Here is a 23032-nt window from a genome sequence, read left to right as displayed (position 1 = left end):
CATCACAGCAGAGCAGTGCGAGATTGGTTTCACGGCCAAGAGAGGATAAAGCTGTTGCCGTTTGTTCCACGATCACCGAACATCAACCAGATAGAGAATATGTGGTTAGAAGTAACAAGGTCATTGCCATGTGGACCTACAAATGAAAGCGACCTTTGGACGAATATAGAAAACGTATGGTGGGAAGTAAACCATCACGCTACACTGTCGACGACTTAATGAAATCAATGCCCCTACGCCTTCGAAAAATCTTAAGTAATGGTCGTGGGTGGGTTGGTTACTAAAAGTATACTCGTCCACAAAACCCATGTGGACAATTATATGATAGTCGGTCAAGCTTTGCTTTGTCGCAGCTCTTTAGATACAAGTCCACTTACTTCCAATCTCCTCCTTACAATTCTTGCTATGCAAGGTAATTGAAATATCTCATCCACTCGACGCCAACTGAGGAACTGACTGGTGCATGTGTTGTTCAACACACAGTAGTTGTCACCCTCACTGGAATCAATGACTGTGTGTGTGTGTTTCGTGTTCACGCAGATTCTGAATCAAAACTATTAACATTAGAGAGACAACCAACAATAAATATTGCATCAAATATGACTGTAAAGTATTTTAATGCGATGGGAAGTTACAAACTGAATTTTTACTCAACCCACGACCTGAATATTACGTTAAGTAACATATTAACTCCATAGTATCGTTAGCAGAGGACAGTGCGCTCTTGTTGTCGAGGCTCGCGACAAGTGCAGCGATTAGCAGTGCCCAATGCCGCCGCGATTTGTTTATGTTGGCTGAGCGTGGACACTGCAGCAGACGCTTCGCCATAAACAGAAAGAAATCACCTTGGCTCTGACTGCAGTGAGCGGATATCACTGCCTGCGTGTTCTTATAGTAACCAACGTGAGACTCTACTCACAGGTGCCATGGAGTAATTGCAACGGGTATCATGTCATTAGTCGTCAGAATATTAACTAGTGATGAAATGTCCACTCTATTTGTATCCCAAGAAAATAGGAACCTTCTCACAAAGGAATGTGAGTGATATCAAAATTTATCCAACATACAAAACTTAACTGCAGGGCTTTCATATATGCAGTAGTAGCACACAAGGAAATATTATGTCTTGGAAGCGTATATTTCATTTCCTCTTCTCATATTAACTCCCTTGTTTTAATATGAAGTGAGAAAATAAATACGAAAAACTTAAGTTCCTGAGAAGCATATCAGTCATCTCCTCTTCTCGTATCATAACTTTTGTTTTAGTTTGAAGTAAAAAAATAAACAGTTTAGGTTGTGGAGCATAATATGACACCAGATTCTTATCGTAGGCGCTATCGGAAACGCAAAAAGCAGGGAGCTGTCCATTCTTTTGTCCAACAGCCTGTCTCCTTCCATGCATTACTCCCGCTAGGAGATTCTTATTTAAGTACTTGCGGTCATCAAGTTCTTCAGCAGAACAAGCCTTATGTTATTGTGCAAATTACGGTATGGAAAATATGAAACAAAGACGATTTCCCTTACAGCAGTGGGGATATTTGCAAATGTCTGTATTCAGCAATGACTGCCAGCTGCCACAACACTTCACAGAATCCTTGCGGCAGGCAACACAACTGTGCGTGCACTTCAGACTTCATTCAGTAAGACGTCAGGAGATGGATGGAAACGTCAAATTATTGTCGCTTTCCGAGTCGTATTCAATCCAGAATGAGGTGTTATTAAGGTAGTTGAGCGTTCTAGCAATTACACTTTTATAATTCCCATATGAATATTCCGATAGCCAAAAGAACCCGTTAGTGTGAAACTATCGGGAACTGCATTAATATCAAACTGCAAGAACTTGAGACAATACGTGGACTCTTCTCTTCGCTGGGTGACCTATTACTGTTATTTAGGATTCTCTCCGTCCTAGGCGTAATGCAAATGGAACTTCAGAGGAGCTTTCCGCTATTCGTGACAAACATCAGCAACTTGTAATCACTGCGAGTTACAACTGCGTGATGATATGGCTCAGGTTGTCAGTAGTTGTGGTGGTGTTATGACTACCTATTTAAGTAAAGATAGTGTTGTGGCGTCGTCGCTTCTCTTTATTTGGCCTCAGCTTGAGTAATCCGATTTAACGAACATAGTACTTCATTCACGGGCTGGTAATGATACAGTGTGACTACAGAGATCATCGTGCGGGTATTACATTAATTCTGCAATGAATTTCTTAACAAATATTACCCCCAGCTATGCAGCTGGAATGACTCATTACACAGGTACTCTATGTTGCACTTGGTTAAGGGATCAGTTCGCTGCAATCCTGCTTCTACTGTTTGTAAATACTTATATACTTCATAAATGGTTCAAATGCCTCTGATCACTATGGGACTTAACTTCTGAGGTCATCAGTCCACTAGAACTTAGAACTACTTAAACCTAACGAACCTAATGACATCAGACACATCCATGCCCGAGACAGGATTCGAACCTGCGACCGTAGCGGTCGCGCGGTTCCGGTCTGTAGCGCCTAGAACAGCTCGGCCATCCCGGCCGGCATACGTGTATACTGACCATTCGTTATTTGACTAAATATGAACTACAATCTGATTCGCATATATATGATATGGGTTAGCGCCGGCACAAAGCAATCACTAACGGTTGGAAGCCGTTGAAGTCCCGTTACACTGATGGCAAGACAAATGTTCGTAAATCACCTCTATTGCCTCAAAAAACAACTGCATCTTAAATATCGAAGGACCGACGTCCACACTGTCACAGGGTGTTGAAATACAGCTAAGACAGCAGGTGAATATTTGTGACCGACTGGGCTTCGAACCTGGACCTCCTGCTTACTAGACAGACATGCTGATCACTGCACTATTATTTTTTTTTAAAAAAGAATTTGAGAAGACTTTCAGCACCAGGTAGGCGGAGGTAAAGAGGGCAGGGGTCGAAGATCCGAGGCCTGGCCTCAATGCTTCCCCTATACCTGTCACTGAGCAGCTGCATTATTCCCATGTATTCCATGATTGCACCCATATATGCATTTAAGTTGTGGAACAAAATTGAAGTAGTAATGAAGGTAAAATAAATTACAGATTGCCGCCTCCAATGGCGTGCGTTCCTTGTAGAACATAACTTATAACAGTGAAAAGGTGACGGAAAAATACATAACAAACATTCATTCAGAAATATATTCACAATTTAAGTTATTTTGCACTGGATGCATATGAGGTCTGTAAGGAAGCCATATATTTTTCAACGAATGAAATAAATTTCGGAGCCGGAGTGGTTTTGCCAAATTAGAACAGTTATGATTTTAGAACCAACGTAAAAGAATATTCCAGGGATAAAAAAAGTGAAAGAATAGTTTCTGCTTCTAATCAAAAAAACTGGGAACATTTACATGAATAGGAACCACTTGAAGATGGGTTCAAGCGAAAAACAGGTCGTTTGTTAAATAAAATCACCTTGTATTGTGACTGGTATCACACCCTATAAACAACCTACCTACACCCTATAAAGTCTAAGGACTGCTTGTGACAATTGACTCTTGAACCACCCTGTATTTATGCGCAAACATTGGGATGTAACAATGCTACCGAACAATTCGTGTAGCTTGTAAGTAGACTGTTTGGGTTTTTATGTTGGTAACGCCACGTAGCGTTCTATATGCAATTCACTGACTGTGCTGTGTGAAGTCTGTGGCTGGTTTGCATTGTTGGAATATTTGCTATTGTAGTGTTGGGCAGTTGGATGTGAACAGCGCGTAGCTTTGCGCAGTTGGAGGTGAGCCGCCAGCAGTGGTGGATGTGGATAGAGAGATGGCAGAGTTTTGAGAGCGGACGATCTGGACGTGTGTCCATCAGAAATAGTAAATTTGTAATATTGGATATCATAGGGGTGTTACAAAAAGGTACGGCCAAACTTTCAGGAAACATTCCTCACGTACAAATAAAGAAAAGATATTATATGGACATGTGTCCGGAAAAGCTTAATTTCCATGTTAGAGCTCATTTTAGTTTCGTCAGTATGTACTGTACTTCCTCGATTCACCGCCATGATTTCATACGAGATACTCTACCTGTGCTGCTAGAACATGTGCCTGTACAAATACGACACAATATGTGGTTCATGCACGATGGAGCTCCTGCACATTTCAGTCGAAGTGTTCGTACGCTTCTCAACAACAGATTCAGTGACCGATGGATTGGAAGAGGCGGACCAATCCCATGGCCTCCACGCTCTCCTGACCTCAACCCTCTTGACTTTCATTTATGGTGGCATTTGAAACCTCTTGTCTACGCAACCCCGGTACCAAATGTAGAGACTCCTCGTGCTCGTATTGTGGACGGCTGTGATACAATACGCCATTCTCCAGGACTGCATCTGGGCATCAGGGATTCCATGCGACGGAGGGTGGATGCATGTATCCTCGCTAACGGAGGACATTTTGAACATTTCCTGTAACAAAGTGTTTGAAGTCACGCTGGTACGTTCTGTTGCTATGTGTTTCCATTCCATGATTAATGTGATTTGAAGAGAAGTAATAAAATGAGCTCTAGCATGGAAAGTAAGCGTATCCGGACACATGTCCACATAACATATTTTCTTTCTTTGTGTGTGAGGAATGTTTCCTGAAAGGTTGGCCGTACCTTTTTGTAACATTTTCGTAACACCCTATATATATATATATATATATATATATATATATATATATATATATATATATATATATATATACTCCTGGAAATTGAAATAAGAACACCGTGAATTCATTGTCCCAGGAAGGGGAAACTTTATTGACACATTCCTGGGGTCAGATACATCACATGATCACACCGACAGAACCACAGGCACATAGACACAGGCAACAGAGCATGCACAATGTCGGCACTAGTACAGTGTATATCCACCATTCGCAGCAATGCAGGCTGCTATTCTCCCATGGAGACGATCGTAGAGATGCTGGATGTAGTCCTGTGGAACGGCTTGCCATGCCATTTCCACCTGGCGCCTCATTTGGACCAGCGTTCGTGCTGGACGTGCAGACCGCGTGAGACGACGCTTCATCCAGTCCCAAACATGCTCAATGGGGGACAGATCCGGAGATCTTGCTGGCCAGGGTAGTTGACTTACACCTTCTAGAGCACGTTGGGTGGCACGGGATACATGCGGACGTGCATTGTCCTGTTGGAACAGCAAGTTCCCTTGCCGGTCTAGGAATGGTAGAACGATGGGTTCGATGACGGTTTGGATGTACCGTGCACTATTCAGTGTCCCCTCGACGATCACCAGTGGTGTACGGCCAGTGTAGGAGATCGCTCCCCACACCATGATGCCTGGTGTTGGCCCTGTGTGCCTCGGTCGTATGCAGTCCTGATTGTGGCGCTCACCTGCACGGCGCCAAACACGCATACGACCATCATTGGCACCAAGGCAGAAGCGACTCTCATCGCTGAAGACGACACGTCTCCATTCGTCCCTACATTAACGCCTGTCGCGACACCACTGGAGGCGGGCTGCACGATGTTGGGGCGTGAGCGAAAGACGGCCTAACGGTGTGCGGGACCGTAGCCCAGCTTCATGGAGACGGTTGCGAATGGTCCTCGCCGATACCCCAGGAGCAACAGTGTCCCTAATTTGCTGGGAAGTGGCGGTGCGGTCCCCTACGGCACTGCGTAGGATCCTACGGTCTTGGCGTGCATCCGTGCGTCGCTGCGGTCCGGTCCCAGGTCGACGGGCACGTGCACCTTCCGCCGACCACTGGCGACAACATCGATGTACTGTGGAGACCTCACGCCCCACGTGTTGAGCAATTCGGCGGTACGTCCACCCGGCCTCCCGCATGCCCATTATACGCCCTCGCTCAAAGTCCGTCAACTGCACATACGGTTCACGTCCACGCTGTCGCGGCATGCTACCAGTGTTAAAGACTGCGATGGAGCTCCGTATGCCACGGCAAACTGGCTGACACTGACGGCGGCGGTGCACAAATGCTGCGCAGCTAGTGCCATTCGACGGCCAACACCGCGGTTCCTGGTGTGTCTGCTGTGCCGTGCGTGTGATCATTGCTTGTACAGCCCTCTCGCAGTGTCCGGAGCAAGTATGGTGGGTCTGACACACCGGTGTCAATGTGTTCTTTTTTCCATTTCCAGGAGTATATATATATATAATGACTTTTGAACACTATTAAGGTAAATACATTGTTTGTTCTCTATCAACATCTTTCATTTGCTAACTATGCCTATCAGTAGTTAGTGGCTTCAGTAGTTAGAATCTTTTATTCAGCTGGCAGTATTTGCGTACGCTGTATTCCAGTAGCTTGTGTAACGAAGATTTTTTTGAGGTAAGTGATTCATGAAAGGTATAGATTATTGTTAGTCAGGGCCCTTCTTTTGTATGGATTATTGAAAGTCAGATTGCGTTGCGCTAAAAAAAAAAAAATAAATAAATAAATGTGTGGCAGCGTAAGTAAAAAGAGAAATGTCTGAGTACGTTCAGTTTTGCTCAGCTGTTTAAAAATCAAATAACGAAAGAGGTTTATCAGCACAGTTATTAATTAATTTTGAAAGGGGATGTTTCAAGCTGGTTATGTTGGCGGGCATCAATGACTGGCAATGTTACAATTTTTAAGACCCGTTTAAACACACTAAGTACGATTTGTACTGTCGCCACAGACACGTTAGGGAGTCGACAGACGTGTCCCCTCACCTCCTAGCAACGGCCAGAGGAGCCCTCCGGCTGCTGTCATCTGCTGGGTTTGCTGTATTGCGGAACAGTTGGCGCGCCCTGTGTTTGTACAGTTGGAAGCCGGCGCGCGGCGCAAGTTGGTTCGTTACTCGCCAGGCTCCCAGATGTGCGCTCACTTCCGTTCGGAAGCGTTGATGGCCGTAGTTGGGCGACCAAACAGCACACTGCTTCCGAAGAGAGACAGGAACAGAAGGCTTTCCAGAACCTCCTCAGACGTGCTGCGCTACGTACACTCATGTAAACAGTCGATAATATTCGTTCGCTACATCCACACAGCCCATACTACTTAACAATATGAATAGTCGTAGAGAGATGGACATCAAAGTGCAACGCCATGAAGATGGCATGCAACGATCAGGATAGCTGTATATTCTGTGATGTTCCAAAACTGTTTCTGTGTGTAAATGACAATATACTTTGAAATATATCTGGGAGACAGGTAAACCCGAAATGCTGTAGCAATGGACACCAGTCTTTATAAAAGCTCTCGACACTAACTTATATCTGAAGTATTCTACACACGGGTAATAATATACAAACAATTGGCTCATTCACAATATGTTGTAACTAATAAAAGTATTTTTTAGCTACAGTCATGTACAAAACATATGTTTAACATATAGTCCACTAATAAAGTTTCATCATCAGATCATTTATTTTAAAATAAAAAGTAATGAAAAAGTGATGGGAAAACTAATGATCAAAATAACGCCCTACATTTATTTTAGAGTGTCTATTAAATACGAATTGTATAATTAATATGTCCCAGAAATTGTTGAAATTTTGTTAAAGCTGTTTAACATCTATTTTAATTATTCAGTATATAGTTATCAGTCTTCTGACTGTAATAATGTAATTGGTATTACTAAAAGCATTTTATATAAACGAATAAGGTAGAATTACAATGCCTAAAAAGCACGTATTACTGACAATCTTTACACAGGTAAAAGTTATTTCTATTACCTTGACATGACTTTATTGCAAACCAACTTTCCCTACTTTTGAAAGAACAGTTTTCTATCTTCAAATATAGTTTGAAAAGTTACTTATTGATGATAAGACTCTTCGCATTCTAGAATAATGTTTCGCAAAACTGAATAAGATTTGGACAATCAATAATATTTCTTGTAATCCTAATTCCCAATTTCTAAAACTGTATAACTTTGTCAAAATTAATATGCTAAGTATAAAATTATTGAATTTAAATACTTTTATTCGAGAAAATTATCGCGGGAAATGCGAGATTATAAATATGGTCGTTTCGCAGCAATTATGCGGGTCTATGTTTAGCTTTTCACCTGTAAAGATACTATTCCACTCGTCTGAAGATGCTTGTTATTTGTCTTACTTGTCTGTAGAAGTTGTGTCGTAGACAGCTGATCCGATGTCTATCGACGAGGAGAGAGAAAGACGAAGACATGTTTTTCAGTCATCACATAACGAACTCGACGTTAGACAATGAGCAGGAACCAAATGAGGAAAAATATTTTGTTTATAAATCATTCCTCCATCTGATAAATAAGTAATTCAAGTATGGTGAATAGTTATACCTAAAATGGACTTAAAACGTTTGATGTTTAACTTTCTTGCATACTGTTTGCGATAGAATATTACACCCTCTGACTGCAGAACAATTCTGCTGCCGCCAACTTACAGCGCATGTAAGGACCGCGAATACAAGGTAATAGGTATTATGGTCGTACCTCGACATGTAGACAGTCGTTTTCTCGACGCACCATTTGCAGGATGAATAGGACGGAGAATGACTAGCAGGCGTACACGGTACCTTGCGCAATATACCCTGCGTCATATAGTGGCTTGCAGAGTATGTGCAGAGGGGATGAACAAAAATATGAGATGTTTGCGAGAAATGCATACTTGAACATAAACCCAGATGCTAACCTATTCTACAGGTTGCGCTGTTGTATTTAGCTTCCGTAACAAAGGGAGTAGAAGCGTTTAGTGTTTCAAGAGGCACTATACAGAAGATTTATAGTGCACACAAGGAAAGCGGAAAAACACCATCAGCTAAGACATAACCCAGACGAAAATGTGTGTTGAGTGATAATGACAGACAGTCATTGAAGTGAATCGTGACGAAAACTCAGAACTCGAAAGCCATTCATCAGTGGTCCAAAAGCCCGTAACAGCAAACCCTGGACTATTTGATTGAACCAGATTTGTTTCACATTGTTCTCAACTCGTGGTAGAGTTTACGTCGAAAGAGCGATGATGTGGGCGGCCACATCGTTGTATTCCGCGGACCCCACGGTTACTCTCCAATGCCCCATTACCGCCAATTACTGATCAGGTCCATCCCATGGTAGAATGTTCTCAATCGGTGATGCTGTGTTCCATGGCGACTGAATCGCTGTTCACACAGCTCTCAACGTCCACGTCTGGTTTTGTGGGCACGAGAATGAATTGTGGCACCTTCTCTGGTGACCACAGTCACCAGATCTCAGTATTATTGAGATTTTGTGATCTAATCTGGAGAGAAGGGAGTGTGATTACTGTCCACTTTCATCATTGTTCCCTGACCATGCGACTATTTTGCAGGAAGGACCTTGTAAAGATCCCTTGAAAGCCTTACAGGACCAACATTTGTCGACTCCGAGACGACTGGAAGCTGTTTTGAACGCCAGCGGGTTTCCTACACCGCCTTAGGCATAGTAATGTGTTTTCGGTGACCCTGTATTTTTATATAACTTACACATGTTGTTGGGGTAGTCTCTGTTTGATGTTGATGATGATGATGATGATGAGCGTAGGGAACGATGCGGGAGACCCGCACCACCGAATAGGCAAGGTCGTAGCGGAGGTGGTTTGCCGTTGCATTCCTCCGACCCTAATGGGGATGAAGTATGATGATGAAGACAACACTCAGTCATCTCGAGGCAGAGAAAATCCCTGACCCCGCCGGGAATCCGACCGTAATGGGGATGAAAGACGATGATGAAGACAACAACACCAAATCATCTTGAGGCAGAGAAAATCCCCGACACCGCCAGGCATCGAAAACGGGACCCCGTGCGCGGGAAGCGCGATTGCTACCGCAAGACCACGACCTTCTTACAATCTCTATTTACACACATATTTTTTGTGAACGCCAAGATCGCTTGATTTTAAGACTTTTATGACTATAACTACACTACTGGCCATTACAGTTGCTACGCCAGGAAGAAATGCACATGCTAAACGGGTATTCATTTGACAAATATATTATACTAGACCCCCCCCCCTCCCCCCCAATAACCAAGGACCTGGCCGTTGGTGGGGAGGCTTGCGTGCCTCAGCTATACAGATAGCCGTACCGTAGGTACAACCACAACGGAGGGGTATCTGCTGAGAGGCCAGACAAACGTGTGGTTCCTGAAGAGGGGCAGCAGCCTTTTCAGTAGTTGCAAGGGCAACAGTCTGGATGATTGACTGATCTGGCCTTGTAACAATAACCAAAACGGCCTTGCTTTGCTGGTACTGCGAACGGCTGAAAGCAAGGGGAAACTACGGCCGTAATTTTTCCCGAGGGCATGCAGCTTTACTGTATGATTAAATGATGATGGCGTCCTCTTGGGTAAAATATTCCGGAGGTAAAATAGTCACCCATTCGGATCTCCGAGCGGGGACTACTCAAGAGGATGTCGTTATCAGGAGGAAGAAAACTGGCGTTCTACGGATCGGAGCGTGGAATGTCAGATCCCTTAATCGGGCAGGTAGGTTAGAAAATTTAAAAAGGGAAATGGATAGGTTAAAGTTAGATATAGTGGGAATTAGTGAAGTTCGGTGGCAGGAGGAACAAGACTTCTGGTCAGGTGACTACAGGGTTATCAACACAAAGTCAAATAGGGGTAATGCAGGAGTAGGTTTAATAATGAATAGGAAAATAGGAATGCGGGTAAGCTACTACAAACAGCATAGTGAACGCATTATTGTGGCCAAGATAGATACGAAGCCCACACCTACTACAGTAGTACAAGTTTATATGTCAACTAGCTCTGCAGATGACGAAGAAATTGAAGAAATGTATGATGAGATAAAAGAAATTATTCAGATAGTGAAGGGAGACGAAAATTTAATAGTCATGGGTGACTGGAATTCGAGTGTAGGAAAAGGGAGAGAAGGAAACATAGTAGGTGAATATGGATTGGGGCTAAGAAATGAAAGAGGAAGCCGCCTGGTAGAATTTTGCACAGAGCACAACTTAATCATAGCTAACACTTGGTTTAAGAATCATGATAGAAGGTTGTATACATGGAAGAACCCTGGAGATACTAAAAGGTATCAGATAGATTATATAATGGTAAGACAGAGATTTAGGAACCAGGTTTTAAATTGTAAGACATTTCCAGGGGCAGATGTGGACTCTGACCACAATCTATTGGTTATGACCTGTAGATTAAAACTGAAGAAACTGCAAAAAGGTAGGAATTTAAGGAGATGGGACCTGGATAAACTGAAAGAACCAGATGTTGTACAGAGTTTCAGGGAGAGCATAAGGGAACAATTGACAGGAATGAGGGAAAGAAATACAGTAGAAGAGGAATGGGTAGCTTTGAGGGATGAAGTAGTGAAGGCAGCAGAGGATCAAATAGGTAAAAAGACGAGGGCTAGTAGAAATCCTTGGGTAACAGAAGAAATATTGAATTTAATTGATGAAAGGACAAAATATAAAAATGCAGTAAATGAAGCAGACAAAAAGGAATACAAACGTCTCAAAAATGAGATCTACAGGAAGTGCAAAATGGCTAAGCAGGGATGGCTAGAGGACAAATGTAAGGATGTAGAGGCTTGGCTCACTAGGGGTAAGATAGATACTGCCTACAGGAAAATTAAAGAGACCTTTGGAGAGAAGAGAACCACTTGTATGAACATCAAGAGCTCAGATGGAAACCCAGTTCTAAGCAAAGAAGGGAAAGCAGAAAGGTGGAAGGAGTATATAGAGGGTCTATACAAGGGCGATGTACTTGAGGACAATATTATGGAAATGGAAGAGGATGTAGATGAAGATGAAATGGGAGATACGATACTGCGTGAAGAGTCTGACAGAGCACAGGAAAGACCTGAGTCGAAACAAGGCCCCCGGAGTAGACAACATTCCATTGGAACTACTGACGGCCTTGGGAGAGCAGGTCCTGACAAAACTCTACCATCTGGTGAGCAAGATGTATGAAACAGGTGAAATACCCTCAGACTTCAAGAAGAATATAATAATTCCAATACCAAAGAAAGCAGGTGCTGACAGATGTGAAAATTACCGGACAATCAGTTTAATAAGTCACAGCTGCAAAATACTAACACGAATTCTTTACAGACGAATGGAAAAACTAGTAGAAGCCGGCCTCGGAGAAGATCAGTTTGGATTCCGTAGAAATACTGGAACACGTGAGGCAATACTGACCTTACGACTTACCTTAGAAGAAAGATTAAGGAAAGGCAAACCTACGTTTCTAGCATTTGTAGACTTAGAGAAAGCTTTTGACAATGTTGACTGGAATACTCTCTTTCAAATTCTAAAGGTGGCAGGGTAAAATAGAGGGAGCGAAAGGCTATTTGCAATTTGTACAGAAACCAGATGGCAGTTATAAGAGTCGAGGGACATGAAAGGGAAGCAGCGGTTGGGAAGGGAGTAAGACAGGGTTGTAGCCTCTCCCCGAAGTTATTCATTCTGTATATTGAGCAAGCAGTAAAGGAAACAAAAGAAAAATTCGGAGTAGGTATTAAAATCCATGGAGAAGAAATAAAAACTTTGAGGTTCGCAGATGACATTGTAATTCTGTCAGAGACAGCAAAGGACTTGGAAGAGCAGTTGAATGGAATGAATGGTGTCTTGAAGGTAGAATATAAGATGAACATCAACAAAAGCAAAACGAGGATAATGGAATGTAGTCGAATAAAGTCGGGTGATGTTGAGGGTATTAGATTAGGAAATGAGACACTTAAAGTAGTAAAGGAGTTTTGCTATTTGGGGAGCAAAATAACCGATGATGGTCGAAGTAGAGAGGATATAAAATGTAGACTGGCAATGGCAAGGAAAGCGTTTCTGAAGAAGAAAAATTTGTTAACATCGAGTATAGATTTAAGTGTCAGAAAGTCATTTCTGAAAGTATTTGTATGGAGTGTAGCCATGTATGGAAGTGAAACATGGACGGTAAATAGTTTGGACAAGAAGAGAATAGAAGCTTTCGAAATGTGGTGCTACAGAAGAATGCTGAAGATTAGATGGGTAGATCACATAACTAATGAGGAGGTACTGAATAGGACTGGGGAGAAGAGGAGTTTGTGGCACAACTTGAGTAGAAGAATGGATCGGTTGGTAGGACATGTTCTGAGGCATCAAGGGATCACCAATTTAGTATTGGAGGGCATCGTGGAGGGTAAAAGTCGTAGGGGGAGACCAAGAGATGAATACACTAAGCAGATTCAGAAGGATGTAGGTTGCAGTAGGTACTGGGAGATGAAGAAGCTTGCACAGGATAGAGTAGCATGGAGAGCTGCATCAAACCAGTCTCAGGACTGAAGACCACAACAACAACAACAAAAACAACATTATACTAGAACTGACATTACATTTTGACGCATTTTGGGTGCATAGATCCTGAGAAATCAGTACCAAGAACAACCACCTCTGGCCGTATTAACGGCCTTGATATGCCTGGGCATTGAGTCAAACAGAGCTTGGATGGCGTGTTCAGATACAGCTGCCCATGCAGCTTCAACACGATACCAGAGTTCATCAAGAGTAGTGACTGGCGTATTGTGACGAGCCGGTTGCTCGGCCACCATTGACCAGACGTTTTCAGTTGGTGAGAGATCTAGAGAATATGCTGGCCAGGGAAGCAGTCGAACATTTTCTGTATCCAGAAAGACCCGTACAGGACCTGCAACATGCGGTCGTGCATTATCCTGCTGAAATGTAGGGTTTCGCAGGGATCGAATGAAAGGCAGAGCCACGGGTCGTAACACATCTGAAATGTCCACTGTTCAAAGTGCCGTCAATGCGAAGAAGAGGTGACCGAGACGTGTAACCAATGACACCCCATACCATCACGCCGGGTGATACGCCATGCTGTAAACAGAACCTGGATCATCCGAAAAAATGACGTTTTGCCATTCGTGCACCCAGGTTCGTCGTTGAGTACACCATCGCAGGCGCTCCTCTCTGTGATGCAGCGTCAAGGGTAACTGCAGCCATGGCCTCCGAGCTGATGCTGCTGCAAACGTCGTCGAACTGTTCGTGCAGATGGTTGTTGTCTTGCAAACGTCCCCATCTGTTGACTCAGGGATCGAGACGTGGCTGCACGATCCGTTGCGGATAAGATGCCTGTCATCTCGACTGCTAGTGATACGAGGCCGTTGGGATCCAGCATGGCGTTCCGTGTTACTCTTCTGAACCCACGTGTTACTCTTCTGAACCCACCGATTCCATATTCTGCTAACAGTCATTGGATCTCGACGAACGCGAGCATCAATGTCGCGATACGATAAACCGCAATGGCGATAGGGTACAATCCGACCTTTATCAAAGTCGGAAACGTGATTGTACGCATTTCTCCTCCTTACGGTCAACTGCTGTTTGTGTATGAGAAATCCGTTGGAAACATTCCTCATGTCAGCACGCTGTAGGTGTCGCCACCGGCCTCAACCTTGTGTGAATGCTCTGAAAAGCTAATCATCTGCATATCGCAGCATTTCTTCCTGTCGGTTAAATTTCGCGTCTGTAGCACGTCATCTTCGTGGTGTAGCAATTTTAATGGCCAGTAGTCTATTACGGTTGATACCATTTTTTGTTTCATAAATGATAATCTGTGGTTATGTTAGCATATTGAGCAGTCTGTTCACCATAGTATTGTCACTGGTTCATCAAAATATGCTCATTACTAACTCTTACCATCTTACCGTACACCTATATACCTCGGGCCCGTCCCTGAGCCTAGGTGACTGCGACAGTTACCACAATAGAACTGTTAGTCTGCTTAGATTAGATTCAACTTAGTTTTTATCCTGCTCTTTTGATTATGTTATTTCATACACACTATAGCGTAAGTATATCATTATTTCCTGTTAAGCACCATATTTGAACTATTGATCTTTAGAAACATGTTTCAATTGGCAAGCAAATGTTATTCTTGTCATAACATATAACTTTTAACCATGTAGCACCCCACCTCTCCCTTTTTCTTCCCACCCTTCTTCTTTCCACTCCATTTCCCTACACATTTCCCTAACCCTCTAGGATTCTTTTCCCTTCCCTCCCGCCCTTCTCTCATTATCTTACTTCTCCCCCCCTCTTCTACCACTTCCCCCAATCCCCCTCCCCCTCCACCCATTCTCCCCTCTCCGACGGCCCCGCATCCACCATCCTCCTACCCCCTCCCCTGATTTTGGGATTTATTGTTCTACGGTGTGTACTTTTTTGTATGACTAGTCTTGGATGGATTAATGAATGGTTTGTGCAGGGTATAAATAAAAATATCGTAGTGTACCGTGAGTGAGCTCATCGGCTTTTGTGGTGTACTGAGCGCCCTGTAACACATCATGACGGTCTAGGAGGATTACAAATTTTCATGACAATTACGTTTTTCAATACATGTAATTTGTATTGGTGAAATGCGCCATATCTTTGTGTACGAATCAGACGTAAAGATTTACCTTTGTAATTCCTATAGTAAATAAAATGCTTTTTTAAATTGTTTAAAAATTTTAATGAGACTAATTTCAATATTTGTCAATATATCGCCGGTTAATACAAAGGCGCCACCTGACGTCTACATGGCAAGTCCACAGGCTTTGTGACGTCCCTGTTTAGTCCCTGTTTAGTCGACATGAGGTCGTCGACATGGCGTGTAGTTTTAACTTTATTAGTCTTATGGGTGTTGTAATTTTACCTTTTATTCGTTTGAGAAGCCATCTGGGATCGTTCTGTTTCCTAAATGACAAACCATGTAACAAACGTAGAGTTATTTAATGCATTTACACTTTCTCAAACTGTCGGCGACACGTGTACGTAAACATATAAGCAAAAGCATGTAAAAGCTTTTGTTGTTTCTTAAACCTAACAAACCCCCTTCTGAAACCTCGTCCTATCGCCCCATCTGCTTCACTTCCACGCTCAGTAAGAAATTCGAGTCCATTCTCTCCTACCATATCCATCACCACCTAACTCAACACCACTTCCTCGCTCTTACCCAGGGTGGTTTCCGGCCCTCTTTCTCCGCCGACAACCAGCTCCTTAATCTCAGCCATCTCCTCTCCCTCCAACTTAACTCCCGTCGCTCTGCTGTTCCCTTTCACCTCCAGAACGCCGATGACCATGTCTGTCATTAAGGGGCTCCTTCTCGAGTTCCTGACCTTCGCCCTTCGTATCAATTCCCTCTGTCTCTGGGCCTCCTTCCTCTCCCACCGTCCTTCTTGTGTCACTGTTCGTAATATCAATTCCCGTATCTTCTACCCTACTGCAGGTGTGCACCAGGGCTCCATCCTTTCTCCTGTCCTATATCTCCTGTACACCACTGATACGCCCAAACCATTCCCACCCATGCTTCTCCTTCATTATGCTGATGACACTGGCTTCCCTGCCCTCCATCCTACCCTTCAACGGTCTAACTGCTCCCTCCAAACCCACCTAAACCAGTTTACCACTTGGCGCAACTAATGGCCCCTTCGAATCAATCCTTCGAAAAACGAGGCAATCGTTATAGCATGTACCACCACTCCTTCTGGCTCTATGTTTTCTACCTCACCATCTATGACCACTCTGTGCAACTTACCCCCATCCTGAAATACCTTGTCTTCATCCTTGACCACAACCTCATCTCGACTCCCCATTTTATCATCCAACAGAAAGCCCACCATAGACATCACCTCCTGAATCGCCTGTTTGGCTGGACATGGGGACTGCATCCTTCAACAATCCTTCATGCCTACAAATTCTTGATCTGTCCCATCCTTTTTTACACCAGTGTCCCCTGGATCTCTGCCCCTCCTAAATTCTGTAACCCTCCAAATCCTAGAACGCCATGTGCTCTGTTTCACTTTCTGTATCTGTCTCCCATCCCCCATGAGGATCCTCTATGACCTCAATCCCTTTTTCCTCCTTTTCCTTGAACACATCTTTATCCTCTACACCAACCACTGCCTCAATCCCCCTTACCCCCTGGTGTCTCCTTTCCTCTCCACTCTGTGCCTGTTGCCGCACCTTTACTGATGTCTCCCACCCCATCTCCACACCCTCCACCTCCTCTCCCAAAGGAACTCCCAATGTCTCCCCATCCTGAATGATGTGCTTCACACTGATAATTATCCTCCCTTCAAACTCTGACCCTTCTCTACCCCTCCCTTGGGCTCCCTCTCCTCCCCCCCTCTGCTGTTTTCTCCCTACTACCCTCCTGTCTTTCTCACTTCTCCTTCTAGGCTGCTCCATCCCCACCCTCCCTCTCTGCTGCCCCTTGGCATGCTACCAGCTCTCCCCCCTTCCTGCCCCCCTTCTCCGCTAACCACCCTTCTGTCTTTTCTCTCTCCCTCCTCTCTGACCTCCCCTCCCTTGGCAGGTCCTTCCGATTTTATTCCAGTTAAGCTGTCGTGTTTTGGTGCTCGCCATGTATGTAATACCAGTGCAGTGTGTGTTTAGTGTCGTCGTCCCATGTGGCTCTCATGACTGTGAAAGCCATTTACAATTGTGCTAAGAAACTTCCTGGCAGATTAAAACTGTGTGCCGAACCCGCGAAAGGCAAAGGTCCCGAGTTTGAGTCTCGGTCCGGCACACAGTTTTAATCTGCCAGGAAGTTTCATATCAGCGCACACTTCGCTGTAGAGTGAAAATCTCATTCTATAATTGTGCTCTTCGGGCTACCAGTGTTTATGTGCCACGTCTTCATCGAGTGTCACTTTAATTATATGTTGATTTTATGTAAACGTGCGTGAAACTACCCCTTTCTTTATATATTTTAACTCCCATTCCTTCCCCTTCTCATACATAAACTGCATCTTTTATCCCCATATTTTATGTATGTACCATTCTCCTGCGTTGTTTTATGTAGTCTCTTGTCTGAAGAGCGGCGAATTGTGCCACTGCCACCCCACTCCTTCCCACATGGGGCAGGAGTATGAAATAACAATAAAGGAAAAAGCAAAAGTTCTTGTAAAATTTGGGTCATCCCAAAAAATGGTTGTGCAGATTACCGATTACCTATTTTCGTTTCATACAGTAGAATGTCAATCTGAAGATGACAGCACGATTCTGTCAGAACTAGTAATTTGAATCAAGATCTTAAAATCAAGCTATCTTGGCGTTCAAAAAAATTATCTATATTTTTGCCCAACTCCTGCCCGCAGATACATATCACAGTTTTCTCCAGATTTAGATTTATTTACGACTCTGCTGGCGACAGTGAAAATCGTCCCACAGCCTGCGGGCTACCACCGTCTACCGACTGGCTGCTAGCTACTGGCCACTGCCTCTGCAGAAAACTTGCGACCGCAGGAAATTACGTGTTCCTGCGCCAGCGCCCTATCTCGTGTCACAGTGTTTCCGCAGGGTCGGCACTAAATCTTCAGACCACGCCGACACTACTTCTCTAGACGGGAAAAAAAAAACAAGACATGAAAACTCAGACTACAGACGGGGTCGAAGTATTCTGGTCTCTAGAACTTCCTTTTCCATATACATCACCGTATTAAAGGCATTTACATTCTCTCTGAGCGATACCAGAAAATGCTCATTCATAATAATACATTTATTGCAGTCAAATAGCGATACTGATTCGAAGTACGATTATAATAGTAGACGAAACTAGAAATTTCTCAGATTGTGTTTTTCATAGACACTTATCGACTGTGTCCTTTCGGTACAGAGATCTATATGTAACGTTTGCATATTCGATGACACAGTTTACACTCACAAGTTGCGTTTGGTTCATGATATGGCGTCTTGTTGCAAATAAGGTGGTGGAAACCATGGGCTCCCATTCTGGTGATCATGTGTCCGATCTCGAGTGTTCCTACGTCCATGTTAGTTCAATCATGGCTCCTACGCAATAAAATTCTTGGGATATGTCTTCGATTCCCTCACCAGCAGGTATATGAGTCTGGAATGTATAGTTTTTGGTCAGACGAGTAAAGTGTAATATCAACACCAGCAGAAAATGACGTAAAGGGAGAACGACTCTGTATGAATGGGAAGGTAGCGCAGAGAGTGAGCTACTGTGAACAGTTTAGTGAAAGAGCTGTTCTCATCAGAATCGACAGCAAATCAGTACCTACAACAATAATTATGGTATAGATGCCGATGTAGCAAGCAGAAGAAAAAGAGACAAGGAAAGTATACGAGGTTATTGAACCTGTAATTCAGTACGTAAAGGGTGATGAAAAATCTAATAGTAATACCGAGCGAGGTGGCGCAGTGGTAGCACACTGGACTCGCATTCGGGAGGACGACGGTTCAATCCCGCGTTCAGCCATCCTGATTTAAGTTTTCCGTGATTTCCCTAAATTGCTCCAGGAAAATGCTGAGATGGTTCCTTTGAAAGGGCACGGTCGACTTCCTTCCCCATCCTTCCCTAATCCGATGAGACCGATGACCTCGCTGTTTGGTCTCTTCCCACAAACAAACAACCAACCAATCTAATAGTAATGGAGGATCGGAATGCGGTTATAGGGGAAGATGTAGAAGAAAGGATTACGGGACAATATGGGCTTGGTCCTAGCAATGGGAGAAAAACACTAAACGAGTTCTGCAATAAATTTCAGCTAGTAATAGAGAACACTCTGTTCAAGAATCACAAGAGGAGGTGGTATATTTGGAAAAGTACGAGAGATACAGGGAGATTCCAATTAAATTACATCTTAATCGGGTAGAGATTCAAAAATCTGTTATTAGATTGTAAGGAGGAACCACGAGCAGATATATACGCAGATCACAACGCAAGAATGATAAAGAGTTGGCTTAAGTTTAAGAGTGTAGTCAGGAAGAAATAATGAGGAATGAAGTGGAATACGGAAATACTAAAGGATGAAAGGGTTCTCTGAGGCTATAGATACTGTGATACTGAATAGCCCAGTAGGACGTTCGGTTGGAAAGGAATAGATAGCTCTTAAAAGGGACGTGATGACTGGGTGTTGTGTGTTGTCCTTAGGTTAGTTAGGTTTAAGTAGTTCTAAGTTCTAGGGGACTGATGACCATAGCTGTTAAGTCCCATAGTGCTCAGAGCCATTTGAACCATTTTTTCCTTAAAAGGGAAATCACAGAAAGTGGAAAGAAAAATGTAGATGCAAAGAAGGTAACTGCTAAGAAACCATGGGTAAGATAAGAAATACATCAGTTGAAGAAGGAAATACAAAAATGTTCACGAAAATTCAGGAATAGAGAAATACAAGTCTCTTAGGAATGAGATAAACAGGAAACGCAGGGAAACTAAGGCAAAGTGCCTACATGACACATGTGAAGAAATCGAGTAAGGAATGATTGTTAGAAGTATTGCCTCAGCATACAGAATAGTGAAAATAAGCTTTGGTGAAATCAAAAGCAAGGGTGGTAACATTAAGAGTGTTAAATACAGGAAAAAGAGCGGATGGATGAACGAGTACATGAAATGCCGCTATGAGGAGGGGGAGTTGTTTGATGACGTGAACCAAGAAGAAAGAGGAGTCCACAGGAAAGAGATCGGGGATCCAGTATCAGAATTTAAAAGAGCTCTGGACGACTTAAGGTCAAATAATGCAGAACGGACAGATAGCATTCCATCTGATTTTCAAGGATCATTGGGGGTAGTGATAGCACAGCGACTATTCATATTGGTATATAGAATGTGTGAGACTGGTTTTATACCGTTACACTTCTGGAAAAAAAATCATCCACACAATTCCGATGATAGTAAAAGCTGACAAGTGTGAGAATTATCGCATAATCAGCTTAACAGGTCACACATCTAAGTTGCTGGGAAGAATAACACACATGAGAATTTAACAAAAACTTGAGTATCTGTTGGATGACGATCATTTTGGCTTCAGGAAAGGTAAAGGTAGCAGAGAGTCCATTTGTAGCTGATGGACTTGAAGCGGAAGCTGAGAAGAGGGCGCGAAGGTGCTGTAGCGTGTCCCCGGTGTTACACTGTTTCGTTGCTGAAGAAGCAGTGTAGGAAAGCAGGGTCAAATTTGGAAAAATAATTAGAATTCGGTGAGAAGAATTAAAAACATGACGGTTGATAATGGCTTTGTAATTTTTTCAGAGACAGCAAAGAAGATTTTTTGAATGGGATAGTTAGGTCATAGCATGAAGCAGTGGATGAAATTTCGCTTCCCCCGCGAAAGCTATCCCATATGTTATTTAATTTGTACATTGGCTAAGTTGTGAAGGAAACAAAGGAGAAATGTATGAAAGGAATTAGGGTTCAGAAAAAAAAACATCTTTGAGGTTTTTTCTGATGACGTTGTAATTCCGACAGGCAAGCAAAGAACTTGGCAGAAAAGCTGGACGGAATGGAGAGTGCCTTCAGAGAAGTTACGGGATGAGTATTAAGAAAAGTAAAGCGCTAGTTTGGAATGTAGTCGAATTAAATCAGGCGATGCTGAAGTAATTAGATTAGGAAAGGAGACACTAAAAGCTGGAGATGTGTTTGGCCATTCGGGCAGCAAAGTAACTGACGACGGCCGAACAACAGAAGATATAGAATGTAGACTCGCAACAGCAATGTAAGTGTTTCTAGAAAAGAGAAATCTTGTAATATCGAATAGAAACTGAAGTGTAGGCATTTTTTTCTGAAGATATTTGCATAAAGCCTTAAACGGAACTGTAAAGTGGCGATAAACGCTTCAGACAAGACGCAGTAGTTTTTTAAACTTGATGCTGCAGGAGAACTTAAAATACATCCGAATGCATGTAGTTACCGACAATTGGATATTGGAGCGAAGTATGAAAAGTAAAAGTTGTAGAGGGAGGCCTGGGCATGAATGCAGTAAGCGGATTCAGATTTATGTAGATCACAGTATGTATTCGGAGATGAAAAGTCCATTCCACTGCTCCAGACGTCGAGTCAACATCGCGTCAATGTCGCGTTGACATTATAGTGCTATCAGTCAGTCACAACGCAGTATGGTCCCATTTTACTCGTATTTGGTGTTCCTAAGCCACCACTTTGTTACTAGTGTGTGTGTGCATGAGTTCATAGTGTATGTGTTAGAAACGAACATGTTGCTAGAAACAATGGCGTCACATCGTTTTAACAGCGTCATAGCAAATTCTATAAGCGCTACCGATTACCAACCAAAGATGCTGCATGTATAGGAAATAAAAAAATGGTTCAAATGGCTCTGAGCACTATGGGACTTAACATCTAAGGTCATCAGTCCCCTAGAACTTAGAACTACTTAAACCTAACTAACCTAAGGACATCACACACATCCATGCCCGAGGCTGGATTCGAACCTGCGACCGTAGCGGTCTCGCGGTTCCAGACTGAAGCGCCTAGAACATCACGGCCACAACGGCCGGCCTATAGGAAATACACTCCTGGAAATGGAAAAAAGAACACATTGACACCGATGTGTCAGACCCACCATACTTGCTCCGGACACTGCGAGAGGGCTGTACAAGCAATGATCACACGCACGGCACAGCGGACACACCAGGAACCGCGGTGTTGGCCGTCGAATGGCGCTAGCTGCGCAGCATTTGTGCACCGCCGCCGTCAGTGTCAGCCAGTTTGCCGTGGCATACGGAGCTCCATCGCAGTCTTTAACACTGGTAGCATGCCGCGACAGCGTGGACGTGAACCGTATGTGCAGTTGACGGACTTTGAGCGAGGGCGTATAGTGGGCATGCGGGAGGCCGGGTGGACGTACCGCCGAATTGCTCAACACGTGGGGCGTGAGGTCTCCACAGTACATCGATGTTGTCGCCAGTGGTCGGCGGAAGGTGCACGTGCCCGTCGACCTGGGACCGGACCGCAGCGACGCACGGATGCACGCCAAGACCGTAGGATCCTACGCAGTGCCGTAGGGGACCGCACCGCCACTTCCCAGCAAATTAGGGACACTGTTGCTCCTGGGGTATCGGCGAGGACCATTCGCAACCGTCTCCATGAAGCTGGGCTACGGTCCCGCACACCGTTAGGCCGTCTTCCGCTCACGCCCCAACATCGTGCAGCCCGCCTCCAGTGGTGTCGCGACAGGCGTGAATGGAGGGACGAATGGAGACGTGTCGTCTTCAGCGATGAGAGTCGCTTCTGCCTTGGTGCCAATGATGGTCGTATGCGTGTTTGGCGCCGTGCAGGTGAGCGCCACAATCAGGACTGCATACGAC

This window comes from Schistocerca nitens, chromosome 10 (assembly GCF_023898315.1).
Source record: "Schistocerca nitens isolate TAMUIC-IGC-003100 chromosome 10, iqSchNite1.1, whole genome shotgun sequence".
NCBI lineage: Eukaryota > Metazoa > Arthropoda > Insecta > Orthoptera > Acrididae > Schistocerca > Schistocerca nitens.
Note: the sequence above shows the minus strand (reverse complement) of the source record.